A 15,968-nucleotide genomic window follows, 5' to 3' on the forward strand; every position below is an offset into this window, starting at 1 on the left:
CACACATGTCATTTCACTTTGAGTCGAGTCAACCTCGAGTCAGTCAATCACATCGAGTCCAGTTTATACCTTGAGTCGTGTCAAGTCGATGAGTCAAGCAACATTAAGCCTTAGTTCAAACCTAAGATAATTAAAAAGATTGGCAAAGTTCTATAGTCAAAAATAAATACAGGTGCAGCAGAATAGGGAAGACCCTACTCCAATTCCTGGCGCCAGAGATATCTCAGCAACGACAGAGCTCGAAGCCTCCCAGAAAGGTGATTTCGACCTCATACATCAATTTCGGGTTCCTTCGTACGCTAGTTAGCCCCTATAAGCAATTTGACATGATTAGTAGTCGGCTCGATTACAATCGTAGTAAGTGATTGACCTGACAAAAGATCGTCTCACTTAGCTTAAGCGCCTAAGTATTGGCTCATTAAAAACACCAAAGCATCGGTTCAAAAGCAAGCACTTAAACGACAATATTTTCAAATATGGATTGTCGCGCATTCTTATTAAACGACAAAGTTTTCCAAAAAATTGGATTGTCATCCCCAACTGACAATATTTCCAAAAATGGATTGCCGTGCATCTTCTTCAACGACAATTTTTCCAAGATTGGATTGTCATCTCTGGCAAAGTTTCCAAGCGTGGATTGTCGTGCTCCTTCTTTGTTTGGCAATTTTTTCCAAGATCAGATTGTCATCGCTGGCAAGTTTTCCGAAATTGGATTGTCATACACCCAGTTCCCTATAGAAAAATTTCCCAAAGGATTGTTGTAGGTTTCTATTCATCATAAATATCGGCAAAAGTTCCTCAACGTGGATTGTCATTCATTTCAGTATGTGGCAAATTTTCCCGAAGTGGATTGTCGGTCGACTCTTTCTTGAAAATGTTCTAAGACGTGGATTGTCAATAGTGGCAATATTTTCCCAAAAGGATTGTCGCATAGCGTTGGCAAATTTCCAAGGTGGATTGATTTTAAGAGTTATATTCCAAGATGTGGATTGTCGATCGTAGCAAAGTTCTTATGAAAGATTGTTACGAAGCATTGACAACTTTTCCCAAAATTGGATTTTGGCAATTTTTCTGAGATACGGATTGTCGCTTCATAGTGTCAACATTTCCAAGGATGGATTGTTACGTGGCATTGACAACTTTCCCTAAATCGGATTGTCATACATCATATAAGAGTTGTGTTGGAAACTATTCCCAAAGAAAGAGGATTGTCATCACAGCAAAAGCACCGACATACTGGTTCACAAGCAGCAAAGTACCGACGTACTGGCATAGAAAACATTAAGAAGCAGTGATCTTTTCGAAGACTATCACAGCGGAAATTAGAGTCATATCAAAAGGAAGCTCTTTGTTCAGAGACGAGTGAACATCGAAACAACAAGGTGGCGTTCCCTAGATTATGGAGAGTTGTCACAAACAACTGAGGATTGTTTCAACAGAAGCAATCTTTGATAGTATTCCTTTGGATGTGGAATATTATCATAGCGGAGGAAGATCGTTTCAGGCGAAGCAACTTTCCAAATTGGAAGCAGTTACGGGCGTAGCGGTTTTCAAGCGGGATGGCATTCTCTAGCTTGCAGGAGGTCATCAAAACAGTCGGTTACTTTCAGAGACGTGTGCTCGATACGCGTTTCTTAACTCTTTTATCTGTTTAACTAATGCTAGTTTTGCAGGTATCGGCGTTGCAAGATTGATTTAGGATCGCAGAACGTTCTGAATCATTCTCCGTCCCTATCGTTACTTTGACTTTCGTTTTCGAAACTTGCGTTTCTCCAAACTCAGTCAAACTGGGGGCTTCTGTAGACACCCATTTGTGTCTCCCCAAAACTAAAACCGGTGTTGAGTGCCTTTCACGTCGAATCATAATCGAATGAAACGAAAGTGTGGAAAGGTCTAGTGTTGCGGAAAGTTTTATTTCTTTTCTCTTCTCCCTGTTTTTGAAAACTTTATTTTAAGAAAACAGCCAATCCAGTTTGGTTGGTCCATGATATGGGTCCAATAGTGGTGTAGTTGGATGTGTCTTTCAAATACCTTTCCAACGATATATTATAAGCCCAATTCCGATGAATATTGAGGAAGTTATGGCCAATTTTCTAAACTGGGCCCGGTTTGAGCTTTATGTACGGCCCAATGATCTAGGGGAGGGCCTAATATAATTTATCATTCCTAATGCAATTAGGAATGGTTTTAGTCTTCTAGAACATTCTAGATGGTTCTTTTCATTCCTAATTCAATTAGGACTTTTCAGAGTTTTAATCAAGATCAAATAGCATTTTCGATGGAATTATAATATTTTATCTTCCAGTACGGGAAATTTATCAGATTTTCGAAAACGCGTTAAAAAGCAGTTTGGCGTCCAACCCCAGGCCTTGGCGCCAGGCTAGCCACTGGTGCTGGCGCCAACTAGCCAGGGCTGGCGCCAATGTTGTTTTGCGATCTTCAGACTCTGTTTTGTTAAATTATCTTTTTTGATGATTTTCTCTATAAATATCGTATCAAAAAATCCGTTTTCATTCACCAGCTCTCATCAATTCTCATCAACTCTCTTCATTCACCAATTACCAACTTTCATCTATAATTCATTCATCAATTCTCATATAATATTAATTCTTTAAAATTCTTTTCTTTCTTTCTTTTAATACAAAATTCCGCCTTCACAAGATCTAGAAACACCTAGCCATATTCGAAGTTGCCTTCGCCCTAGACGTGAATGGTTTTAATTTCTGAGGGTTTGGTCCCAAATCTCTCTCTTGATTATTTAATTTAATTGTTTTGATTATTATTTTCCTTGAAGTTACTAACGTGTGTATTTTGTTATTAGAAAGAGGTGCGAGGCATCCAAGTAAGTACTTTAATGGTTTAATTGATATTATGATGTAGAAATCATGCTTAGATTGTTATTTTGATTCCTAGTATCATGTTTAGGGTAACTTTAATATTACGGATATTTCACCAAATGCCACTGACAAATTTAAAAATTCATCAAATGCCATCGCATTTTTTAGAATTCACCAAATGCCACTCAGTTTTTTAAAAATTCACCGAGTGCCATTAATGACCAACGACCGTTAACTCCGTTAGTCATTAGGGGTTATCATGACACATGTCATGATATTATTGGTCCATTTATCTTTATTAATAAAAATTTAAAAAAAAGCTGAAAATATAAAAAAAAAATTCAGAAAATTAAAAAAAAAAAAACCCCAAAATTATTTCAAAAACCCCGACCAGCCAAAACCCCCATCAGCCACAACCACCCTCCCCGCCGCCGTTCCCGCCGTCCCAGCTACTAGATTCTGTTGTCCCACAGCACTGACGCCGCCCAAGAAGCTCTCCCGCAGCGCCGACCACCTAGAAGATCCCTCGCAGCGCCGACGTCGTTCCTCCCCCTCCCCCTCCCACGAAACTCCCTCCCCACCGCCACGAAACCCAGTCCTCAACCCTCAAAATCCTTTCTCTGTCCCGATCCCAGCCCCCTTCCCTTCCCCAATCCCTTTTCCGGCTACCTCCCCTTCCCCACGCTCCGATTTCGACCCTTATCCCCTTCTAACTTGGCGATTTTGGCCCTCCTCCTCTTCACAACCTTGATTTCGTTAATGGTTGTGGTGGGTAAACGGATAGGGGAGGGTTGGAAAGCAGCTCCGAGTTGGAGAACGGCGCGGCAAATCTGGCTGCTCTGGGCCTCGTCTGGCTGGTGGTAGGGGTGGCGAGGTGGTTGAGGTCACGGTGGGGCTAGGGTCTGGGGTTAATTTTAGGTTTTACAGGGTCGGGGAAGTTTGTGTGGGTGGTTTTTGGGGTCGACGGTGGGTCAGGTGGGGCGTAAAAGGGCCGGTCGGTCGATTTTCGGTGGTTAAGGTGGTGGTCGGCCGTTTTCCGGCGATATAAGGGGAGGGGCTAGGGTTTGGCAGTGGTAGAGGTGGCTGGGAAAATTTTGGGGTTTTTATTTTATTTTAATTTTTTGTTTTTTTTTATAATTATTTTCAGCTTTTTTTTTAATTTTTATTAATAAAGATAAATGGACCAATAATATCATGACATGTGTCATGATAACCCCTAATGACTAACGGAGTTAACGGCCGTTGGTCATTAATGGCACTCGGTGAATTTTTAAAAAACTGAGTGGCATTTGGTGAATTCTGAAAAGTGCGATGGCATTTGATGAATTTTTAAATTTGTCAGTGGCATTTGGTGAAATATCCGTTAATATTAAGTATGATTAAATGTACGATGCTTCCTATATTCTTCCTAATATTTATGATTGTTAGTATCATGTTAGGGTTAAAGATTTGATTTTTATTGTTTAGTGACATGCTAGGGTTTGTTATTAATCTTGTTAGTATCATGCCTAGGATCTTGCTATGCTTTAACATGATTATGATTATGATTATGTTTGATATTATTATTATTAATGATGTTGATTATTTATTATGTTTCTTGATATTATTTTATTTGTTATTGCTTGATCACCTTTATTGCATGTTAAAGGGAATTGGTACTTGTAATCACGCTTAATAAGATAATTAATAATCTTGTTAGGTTAATTATGATTATAAATTCAAGTGATCGCCAATAATAGTTTATTTGTGCATTATATTCAACCAACATAGATAAACAGGTTTAGGGTTAATCCTATTGATTGCATGTTAATTAAAAAGCGCACATGAATACGAGCAGAATAAAGTAGAGGCCTATTATTAGGGCAGATTCAATCTCTTTTAGGTTGGATTTGTACCTTCATCCCCGAACCCTTATTTGGTTCTAGACCTTATGGAGTTGACGATCTCTTGGATCGTTAAGGGGGTGTAACCTTCATCTTCGTGAACGGTTTACAAGTTCCTTAAAAACTTGTTGGCGACTCTTTTGCTCTATTTTCTTTCCCTTTTGGACGCCACCGTACTTTAGTGTATGATCACAGTGGGGTTCAAGCTAGTGGGATTTTAAAGACTTGAAACTATTCCCTACAGACGCAGTAGGGGTTAAGAGATTAGTAGGGGTTGTAGGATAATAGTAGGGGTTATGGTATAGTAGGGGTTTAGAAGATAATAGGGTTTTGGTATAGTAGAGGTTGAGATGTTAGTAGGCATTTTGGTATAGTACGGGTTAAGATAGAAGGGGTTAAGATGATAGTATGGGTAAAATGATTCAACCTAGTTGGCGTAGGTTGAGATGTTAGTTGTGGATGGTGACTTTATGGATGGAGTGGATTATAGGGTGCTTGATAATGTTGAATTATGGGAAATGAAGGAGTATGAAAACAAAAAGTCTTGGGTTAAGTTGTTTTGTATTTCCCATCGAAAGATTATTGGGATGCGTAAAAGTATTAGAGCTCTTTATTACTCCAAAGATGGTAAAAGAATTTTTCTTGAGATAGAAAATTTGGAGTATGGTTGGTACAATTTAAAATCACAGCTCATGGGCTACCAAGTCAAGTTTTCACAATAATGACTTTTATAGGCAACCTTAGTAGTAGGGGTTTTGGTATAGTAGGGGTAGAATATTAGTATATAGTTATTGATATCCTAACCCCTACTCAAAACCCCTACTAATATCCTACAACCCCTAATATCCTACAACCCCTATTAATATCCTACAACCCCTACTATACCAAAACCCCTTCTAAATCTCTTAACCCCTAATATTGTGCTCAAATTTTTGTTAGGTGATTATGTTTTGTTTAGAAACCATCTTATCTTCAAGGGAAACTATCCTACAACCCCTATTATTATCTTACCCCTACTATCCTACAAGCCCTACTAATATCCCACAACCCTTACTATCCTAATCCCTACTAAATCTTTTAACCCCTACTATTGTGCTCAAATCTTTGCTAGGTGATTACGTTTTGTTCAGAAATTTGATGCCTTTTATGGAATGTACCTTCTTCCGCAAATGATACATCTTCCACTCTCCTATGCATTCCTATATTTCTTTTTTCTCATATTCCAAAAATCTACCGTCTTGTTAAAGGTCTATTATTTTAACTTTGCAGGAAAACCACTGAAGAAGGAAACCTTTTTACTAGAACTGGTGATGGAAAAGTAATTGCTCATGGAAGAGATGGGAGACTTTAAAACTTTTTCAAGAGAATTACTTTGAAACGCTGACTTGGTACAGAAGAAAATCCTCCTGTTGTGACTCACCCTAACATGGAACCTGAAGCATCTTTAAACAGAGGCTCTTATCACAACATGAATGATGCAAGGTCTATCACTTATAATTTTTACAAAGTTTGTGTTAGCAAAATTATAGTTTCGATTGAATTCATTAGATTGCTCTAGTTATTTAGTCGGATATGTTAATTTAGCATGCAGGTTGCGGATCGAGATTGCAACCCTTAAGGAAAGCATGCAAAACTTAGACCGATTGACATTCAATATTCGTAAACTTTGAGTCTCTCTCATACAGGTGATCATTTCAACAGATTTTATTCTCTCTAGTTATTATTTCTGCAACCATGCTTCTTGTAGTGTGTACAAGTACCAATTCACTTATCAACTCATTGTATTTACAAAGTGATAAAACTTGTTTTTATATTTTCCAATTGCATTTCTAGGCCAAACATGCACATTCATCTAAAAGTGCTACTTCTAGCACAACAAAAATCTTGGATGAAATTATTTTTGGGAAGCTGAAATGGTAAAGCTTGTGCTTAGTGCTGCTTTGCCACTTAGCTGGTCTGGGGAGGGAGATGTAGAATCATCTAGTGATATGAATGTCGATGAGAAATCAAATTATGGCAACCCCTACACTGAGAAAATGGTTCGTTTGGCATTATTGTGGTTTTCTATTTTTTGGTTTTTTGTTGTATAAAAGTATATGATATATGTCACATAATGTATCAAAATTATTTAAACATATTAAAATCATAATAATTTTGAAAACTGATAACAAAAAAGTGGAACACCTTTTTCTTGTTTCCTGTTTTTGGTTTTTAGTTTTCTAAAAAAAAAAAAGAAACTGAAAACAAAAAATGATACCAAACAAGCCCGAGAAAATGGATTTAGTTTTTGTAGCAGGCATTGAAATGGTAGAGCTTCTTATATTAGCAGCTCAGATGATGAAAAAGGAAGAGAAAAAGGTCAGAAGGGAGCACAAATTGCAATAAATAAATAAATAAATAAAAGCATCATATCCAAGAAGTCAGACAAATTCAAGTAATCAACCTTACATGCTGATGCTGTTAATCAATTTTTAATATCAAATTTTGTCCCTTTTGTGAAATAATAGGTTTTTTTTCATGTAAATTTGTCCACTAGATTATGAGTGTAAGTTGAGTATGAGTAGTATGTATTTTTTTTCCTTCTCACTTTCTCAGAGGATCCTCTTCAAGTATGTGTCTGATGTAAATTTTCAAGCACTCATTGGGAAGAGAATATAAAAAGAAAGAAAGAATGTCCTAAAACTTGATGTTTGATGAAGTACTGTATCTATTCTAAATTACTTTGATAATGCTGATTTAGTCTGGGTCCCAGGTGAGGCTTAGTTTTGGTGTTTTTTTTAGTAATTATGCTTTGTACAAATATTGAGTTTGACATTTCAAATAACATTACATTTGTCCATTCCTATCTCTGCTTTCTAATTTGAAATTTGCTCTCCCTCACTATTCTATATTATTATATTCATTCATTCTTAGGCCCGCTACATTATTTGTGCTATTCATTCTTAAACAATTTTGTAGCTCTGGTTGAGGCAGCCGCAACATGCTTTCGAACACAATTCTTTACAGCCAAACTAACCAATTGAAACCTGATGTCATTTCAGATTTCAACAAGACATTGGCCCTTGTGAAATCAAGTTACGTCCAAGTGTCTAACGATTGCCTAAATTCTATGTAAAAGAAAAGGGGAAAAACGAAGCCATATACATTTCTTTAAAGGTCACTAAAGAAAAAAAATGTTCATACTACTTGTGTCTTTGTTTAAACAATGTTTAGGAGATTTCAAGAATTAAAACTTTGAAGCAATGGTGCAAGAAGTCCAAAGCTTGATTATGGAAAATTGACCTCTAGTAGGATCAGAAGGAATGCAACACTTTCTCTAAAATTTTGGTCAATATACTTGAAATCAGAAATCTGTATAATTGTATATACGATTCAGCTTGCACCTCAGACATTCATATATGCTACAAATTTCCACTCATTGGAAGCCGATTAAATTCCATTTACATTAATTGCTCTTTGTGGTCTATACACCAAAAATAATTAAAACAACATTCCTCTTAGAAATCTTCAGCCCAGAGTACAATAAAAAAAAAAAAAAAGCTCGGCTGATGATAAATCAAAATGTCATTCAGAAAAGAGGAGATAAGAGATCAATAAACTTTTTAAAAAGGTCACTAGAAAGGAAGCCTGCCAGGACATTCAGCACAGATGCGAATTCAACATAAGTCTATTCTTTATCCCATAATTTTGATTATCCTGCCAAACAAGTAAGCAAGAACTAAGAAGCATAAGTTTCAAATTTTAAAGACTTGCAAAAATTCCAACTTTTCTGATTGATAAGGGTCACACATTATAGAAAGAAATAACATAGTTACAGAAGTTAGGAAATAAGAATAGCTCAAAAATAATATTTTTACCACTAATGACATCAAAAATAAATCCCAATTTATCAGCAACAAAGCATATAATATGAGCAGTGTAGAAAATAATGATGATTAACTAACTTATCATGAAGAAAAATATCTCATTCTAAGATACATTTAGCAATTAGAACACATGTATCTTTTTGGATATACACAATTCTAGCAATATGTCAGTCTTGAGTAATGAAAGGAAAATGACATTCTTGATTGATTGCCCCAACAATTATTAGATTGCACCATCAAAACATCTACATTGACATAAATTAACTAGTAATACAATCAATAGCAGGACAAGCTAGATATAATACTAGAAATAGAAATCTGCTCTAGCAAGTATTATCCACGCTTTTGAGGAATTTTGGAGGATTCGGGGTCTGGAGTCAAAAACTCTTTTGATCCTAGGGGATACATCAGGGGGTCATATAATGTCTTTTGAAAACATAGATGACCATTATATGTTGTCATAAACTATCCTACAACCCCTACTATATTCTAACCCCTACTAAATCTCTTAACCCATACTATTGTGCTCAAATATTTGCTAGGTGATTATGTTTTGTTCAGAAATCATCTTATCTTCAAGGGAAACAAGGCTGCCTATAAAATTCATTGGATAAATCAACATTTGAGCATTACATGGAGTAAGATTAATTCTGAGTACTCCATTTACTTAACTTTTCCGTTATTTTTGGCCCATTTAGCATTCTTATTCTACAACTTTTAGGGTGGTTTGGATGAGCTTTTCAGAAGAAAAGAGGATGTCATTTACATATCTTGATACAATAGGGAAATCTTTGCTTATTCTATAAGATGGATTATAAATGAACAAAACATAACCCCTACTAATATCCTACCCCTACTATACCAAAGCCGCCACTACTATCCTACTACCCCTACTATCCTAACCCTTACTATCATCTTACCCCTACTATCCTAAAAGTCCTACTAATATCCTACAACCCCTACTATCCTAACCCCTACTTAATCTCTTAACCCCTACTATTGTGGCCAAATCTTTGCTTGGTGATTATGTTTTGTTCAGAAACTTGATGCCTTTTACGGAATGTAACTTCTTCCGCAAATGCTACATCTTCTAGTCTCTTCTGCACTCCTATATTTCTTTTTTCTAAGATTCCAAAAATCTAGCGTCTTGTTAAGTGTCTATTATTTTAACTTTGCAGGAAAACCACCGAAGAAGGAAACCTTCTTACTAGACCTGGTGATGGAAAAATAATTGCTTGTGGAAGAGATGAGAGGCTTAAAAACTTGTTCAAGGGAACTACTTTGAAACGCTAGCTTGGTACACATAAGGAAATCCTCCTGTTGTGACTCACCCTAACTTGGAACTTGAAGCATCTTTAAACAGAGGTTCTTATCACAACGCAGAATTATGGTTTCGATTGAATTCATCAGATTGCTCTAGTTAATTAGTCGGATATGTTAATTTAGCATGCAGGCTACGGATCGAGATTGCAACCCTTAAGGAAAGCATGCAAAACTTAGAGCGATTGACATTCGATATTCGTAAACTTCGAGTCTCTCTCATACAGGCCAGGTGATCCTTTCAACAGATTTTATTCTCTCTAGTTATTATTTTTGCAACCATGCTTCTTGTACTGTGTACAAGTACCAATTCACTTATCAACTCATTATATTTACAAATTGATAAAAACTTGTTCTTAGTTTTTCCAATTGCGTTTCTAGGACAAACATGCACGTTCATCTAAAAGTGCTGCTTCTAGCACAACGGAAATCTTGGATGAAATTATTAGGGAAGCTGAAATGGTAAAGCTTGCGCTTAGTGCTGCTTTGCCACTTAGCAGGTCTAGGGAGGGAGATGTAGAATCATCTAGTGATATGAATGTCAATGAGAATTCAAATTATGGAAACCCCCAACACTGAGAAAATGGATTCAGTTTCTGCAGCAGGCATTGAAATGGTAGAGCTTCTTATATTAGCAGCTCCGATGATGAAAAAAAGGGAGAAAAAGGTCAAAAGGGAGCACAAATTGCAATAAATAAATAAAAGCATCATATCCAAGAAGTCAGACAAATTCAAGTAATCAACCTTGCATGCTGATGCTGTTAATCAATTTTTAATAGCAAATTTTGTCCATTTTGTGAAATAATAGGGTATTTTGTGTAAATCTGTACACTAGATTATGAGTGTAAGTTGAGTATGAGTAGTATGTATTTTTTTTCCTTTTCAGAGGATCCTCTTCAAGTATGTGTCTGATGTAAATTTTAAGCACTCACTGGGAAGAGAATATAAAAAGAAAGAAAGAAAGAATGTCCTACAACTTGATGTTTGATGAACAACTGTGTCTAATCTAAATTACTTTGATAATGTGGATTTAGTCTGGGTCCAAGTGAGGCTTAGTTTTGGTTTTTTTTAGTACATATGCTTTGTACAAATATTGAGTTTTACATTTCTAAAAACATTACATTTGTCCATTCCTATCTCTGCTTTCTAATGTGAAATTCGCTCTCCCTCACTATTTTGTATTATTATAGTCATTCATTCTAAGGCCCGCTACATTATTTGTGTTATTTGTTCTTAAACCATTGTAGCTCTGGCTGAGGCAGCCGCAGCATGCTTTCAAACACAATTCTTCACAGCAATACTAACCAGTTGAAACCTGATGTCGTTTCAGATTTCAACAAAACATTGGCCCTTGTGCAATCAAGTTATGTTCAAGTGTCCAACGATTATCCTAAATTCTATGTAAAAGAAAAGGGGAAAAAACGAAGCCATATTTCTGTAAAGGTCACTAAAGAAAAAAAAAATGTTCATACTACTTGCGTTTTAGTTTAAACAATGTTTAGGAGATTTTAAGAATGAAAATTTTGAAGCAATGGTGTAAAAAGTCCAAAGCTTGATCATGAAAAAAATTAACCTCTAGTAGGATCAGAAGGAATACAACACTTTCTCTAAAATTTTGGTCAATATACTTGAAATCAGAAACCTGTATAATTGTATATCCGATTCAACTTGCACCTCAGGCATAAGAGGGAACCAATTCAACTCATAATTAACATGTCATTCATATATGCTACAACTTTCCACTCATTGGAAGCCGATTAAATTCCATTTACATTAATTTCTCTTTGTGGTCTACACCAAAAATAATTAAAATAGTTTTCCTCTTAGAAATATTCTGCGCAGAGTACAATAAAAAAAATATATAGCTCGGCTGATGATAAATCAAAATTCCATTCAGCATATGCTATCAGAGCACTAATGAGAGTTTAGAAAGAAAAGAGGAGATAAGAGAACAATAAACTTTTTAAAAAGGTCACTAGAAAGGAAGCCTGCCAGGACATTCAGCACAGATGCAAATTCAGCATAAGTCTATTCTTTATCCTATAATTTTGATTATCCTGCCAAACAAGCAAGCAAGAACTAAGAAGCATAAGTTTCAAATAGACTTACAAATTGTCCAACTTTTTTGATTGATAAGGGACACACACTATAGAAAGAAATAACATAGATACAAAAGTTAGGAAATAAGAATAGCTCAAAAATAATATTTTTACCACTAATGACATCAAAAATAAATCCTAATTTATTAGCTACAAAGCATATAATATGAGAAGTGTAGAAAATAATGATGATTAACTAACTTATCATGAAGGAAAATATCTCACGCTAAGATACATTTAGTAATTAGAACACATGTATCTTTTTGGATATACACCATTCTAGCAATATGTCATTCTTGAGTAATGAAAGGAAAATGACATTCTTACTTGATTACCCCAACAATTATTAGAATACACCATCAAAACATCTACATTGACATAAATTAACTAGTAATACAATCAATAGCAGGACAAGCTAGATTTAATACTAGAAATAGAAATATGCTCTAGCAAGTATTATCCACGATTTTAGAGGAATTTTGGAGGATTCGTGGTCTGGTGTCAAAAAATCTTTTGATCCTAGAGGATACATCTGAGGGTCATATAATGTCGTTTGGAAACATAGATGACCATTATATGTTGTCATAAATGTCCGTGGTAGGCTTGAGTTAACGAAATCGAAGCAAGTTGTAAAAAGGAAAATTGACCGTCTAAAGGCAAATTGGATGGTTCCACCCACTCAATTAGACTTTCGGAGGGTATTAGGAACCATGGTAATTATCTCGATAATTTTTATATCCGGGCGAAAAAAATTCAAAAAATTCCAAAATTGTAAGCTATTATCCACGATTTTTGAGGAATTTTGGAGGATTTGAGGTATAGTGTCAAAAAGTCTTGTGATCCTATGGAATACACTCGGGGTAATATAATGTGTTTTGGAAGCATACTTTACCATTAAATGTTGTCATAAACGTCCGTGGTAAGCTTGAGTTAACGAAATCGGTGCAAGTTGTAAATAGGTAAATTGACCATTTAAAGGCAAATTGGATGGTTCCACCCACCCAATTGGACTCTCGGAGGGTATAAGAGACCATGGTAAACATCTCGGCAATTTTTTTTCCAAGCGAAAAAAAGTAAAAAAAATCCAAAATTAAAGGCTATTATCCACGTTTTTTGAGTAATTTTGGAGGATTTGGGGGTCAGGTGTCAAAAGGTCTTGGGATCCCAGGAGATACATCTTTGGGCAATATAATGTGGTTTGGAAGCATATATGACCATTATATGTTTAAATAAACGTCCGTGGAAGGCTTGAGTTAACAAAATCGGTGTAAGTTGTAAACAGGTAAATTGACCGTTTAAAGGCGAATTTGATGGTCCACCCACCCAATTGGACTCTAGGAGGGTATTAAGGACCATGATAAACATCTCAAAAAAATTTATTTTCCGAGTGAAGAAAAGTAAAAAAATTCCAAAAATTAAAGTCTACTATTCACGCTTTTAAAGGAATTTTGGAGGATTCAGGGTTCGGTGTCAAAAAGTCTTGTGATATTAGGGGATATATCTCAGGGTCATATAATATCGTTTGGAAGCATATACAACCATTATATGTTGTCATTAACGTCCGTGGTAGCCTTGAGTTAGCGAAGTCAATGCAAGTTGTAAAGAGGTAAATTTACCGTTTAAAGGCAAATTAGATGGTTCCACCCACCCTATTGTACTCTCAATCGGAGGGTATCAGGGACAAAGGTAAAAATCTTGGCAATTTTTATTTTCAGACCAAAAAAAGTCAAAAAATTCCAAAATTGAAGGCTATATATTTTCCACGCTTTTTGAGTAATTTTGGAGGATTCGGGGTTCGGTATCAAAAAGTCTTGTGATCCTAGGGGATACATCTCTGGGTCATATAATTTCTTTTGAGAGCATATATGACCATTAAATGTTGTCATAAACGTCCGTGGTAGGCTTGAGTTAACAAAATCAGTGCAAGTTGTAAACAGGTAAATTCACCGTTTAAAGGCAAATTTGATGGTTCCAACAATCCAATTGGACTTCGAAGGGTATTTAGGACCGTGTTAAACATCTCGGCAATTTTTATTTCTGGGCAAAGAAAAGTTAAAAAATTCCAAAATTAAAGACTATTATTCACGCTTTTTGAGGAATTTGGAGGATTCGGGGTCCGGTGTCGAAAAGTCATGTGATCTTAGAGGATACGTCTCTGGGTCATATATTGTCGTTGGAAACATATATGACCATTATATGTTGTCATAAACGTCCGTGGTAGCCTTGAGTTAACGAAATCGGTGCAAGTTGTAAACAGGTAAATTTACCGTTTAAAGGCGAATTTGATGGTTCCACCCACCCAATTGGAACCCCGAAGGGAATTAGGGACCGTCGTAATCATCTCGAAAATTTTTTACATCCGAGCGAAAAAATTCCAAAATTCCAAAATTGAAGGTTATTATTCATGCTTTCTGAGGAATTTTGTAGGATTCGGGGTCCGGTGTCGAAAATTCTTGTGATCTTAGAGAATACATCTTTGGGTCATATAATGTCATTAGGAAGCATATATGACCATTATTTTAATCTGATATTAATTGGGTTAGAAAGTATACTTCATTCAAGAGCTTTCCAACGACATATTATATGCATTATTTGGACTTCCAGATTAAAATTTACGATAAGAACAAAATCCGCAAAAACTGCTAACCGTCGAGTTTTATTTCGATTCGAATTCAGATTCTTTTCTACTCCTTCGACCCTCTTTTTCCCTTATAAATAGATGTCATATCACCACTTTTTCAAGCATCAACAATCATCTATTCTCTTTTTCTGGTCGCGTTGTTGGCCAGGTTTCGACAATGATCCTTCCGCAGGTTCACCTACGGAAAACTTGTTACGACTTCTCATTCCTCTATTGTCACATCACATCTTCCAAACCATAGAGTGAAGTCACATCACATCACTATTATCAAGTCCCATCATATTATGACATTACATCAGAATAAATATAATAAGATAATATGACATCATTATACTTAAATTGTATGACATCATTATACTTATATGACATCATTATTGTCAAGTCACATCACTTCAATATACTTATATGACATCATTATTATTCATACGACATCATTATTGTCAAGTAATATCACTTCCATCATTATATTCATATGACATCATTATTGTCAAGTCACATTACTTCAATGTACTTATATGACATCATTATTATTCATATGACATAATAATATTCATGTGACATCATTATTGTCAAGTACTATCACTTCAATATACTTTTGTGACATAATTGTATTCTAAAATTTCAAATTAGAAACATAACTCATTCTAGGTACTTTATAGACATCTTTATAGGTGTCTTATGGTTTCAAACCATCTTATATAACCCTGGGAGTCACCCCACGTATTCAGTTCAGTTTTCGAAAAAATGTTCAAAAATGACCCGAAATCGTGTATAGAGCCTTTAATTTTGGACAATTTTTCACTTTTTCAGACCCGGTAATAAAAATTGCCGAGATGCTTCCAATGAACCCTAATACACCCGGGAGTCCATTTGGGTGGGTAAAATCATCCAATATATCTTCAAAACGGTCAATTTACCCGTTTACAACTTGCACCGATTTCATAAACTCGAGGCTACCACAGATATATATGGCAACATATAATGATCATATATGGTTCCAAAAGATATTATATGACCTAATGACCCTGGGATGTATCCCCTGGTATCTCGGGACTTTTCAACATCGGGTCCCAAAATCTCCGAAATTGGCCAAAAAACATGTATTATAGCCTTCATTTTTGCCAATTTTTGCCTTTTTTTTACTCGGAAACAAAAATTGCCCAAAAGCTTCCTATAGACCCTAATACCCTTTGGGGGTCCAATTGGGTGGATGAAACCATCTAATTTGCCTTTTAGCATCCAACTTACCAATTTCCGTACACGGCACTTGTATTGGCTATAAGCTTCCACGGGGCCTTTATGTAGCCGACTTATGGTTGTAT

At 35.8% G+C, this 15,968-nt stretch overlaps 1 long non-coding RNA gene across 2 annotated transcripts; it reads left to right on the top strand.

Annotated features, from left to right (window-relative positions):
* Window positions 1-5,505: 5,505 nt before the first annotated feature.
* Window positions 5,506-11,068, top strand: LOC110731203. Of its 2 annotated transcripts, XR_002513268.1 has the most exons (4): window positions 5,506-6,202; window positions 6,305-6,405; window positions 9,765-10,138; window positions 10,288-11,068. It is a non-coding gene; the product is annotated as an uncharacterized LOC110731203 (long non-coding RNA). The 2 variants fall into 2 exon arrangements; XR_002513267.1 differs by lacking the exons at window positions 5,506-6,202; window positions 6,305-6,405 and having other exon boundaries at window positions 9,455-9,951; window positions 10,033-10,138.
* The last annotated feature ends 4,900 nt before the right edge of the window (window positions 11,069-15,968 follow it).

Source organism: Chenopodium quinoa, unplaced genomic scaffold, assembly GCF_001683475.1.
Source record: "Chenopodium quinoa cultivar QQ74 unplaced genomic scaffold, ASM168347v1, whole genome shotgun sequence".
Classification (NCBI taxonomy): domain Eukaryota; kingdom Viridiplantae; phylum Streptophyta; class Magnoliopsida; order Caryophyllales; family Amaranthaceae; genus Chenopodium; species Chenopodium quinoa.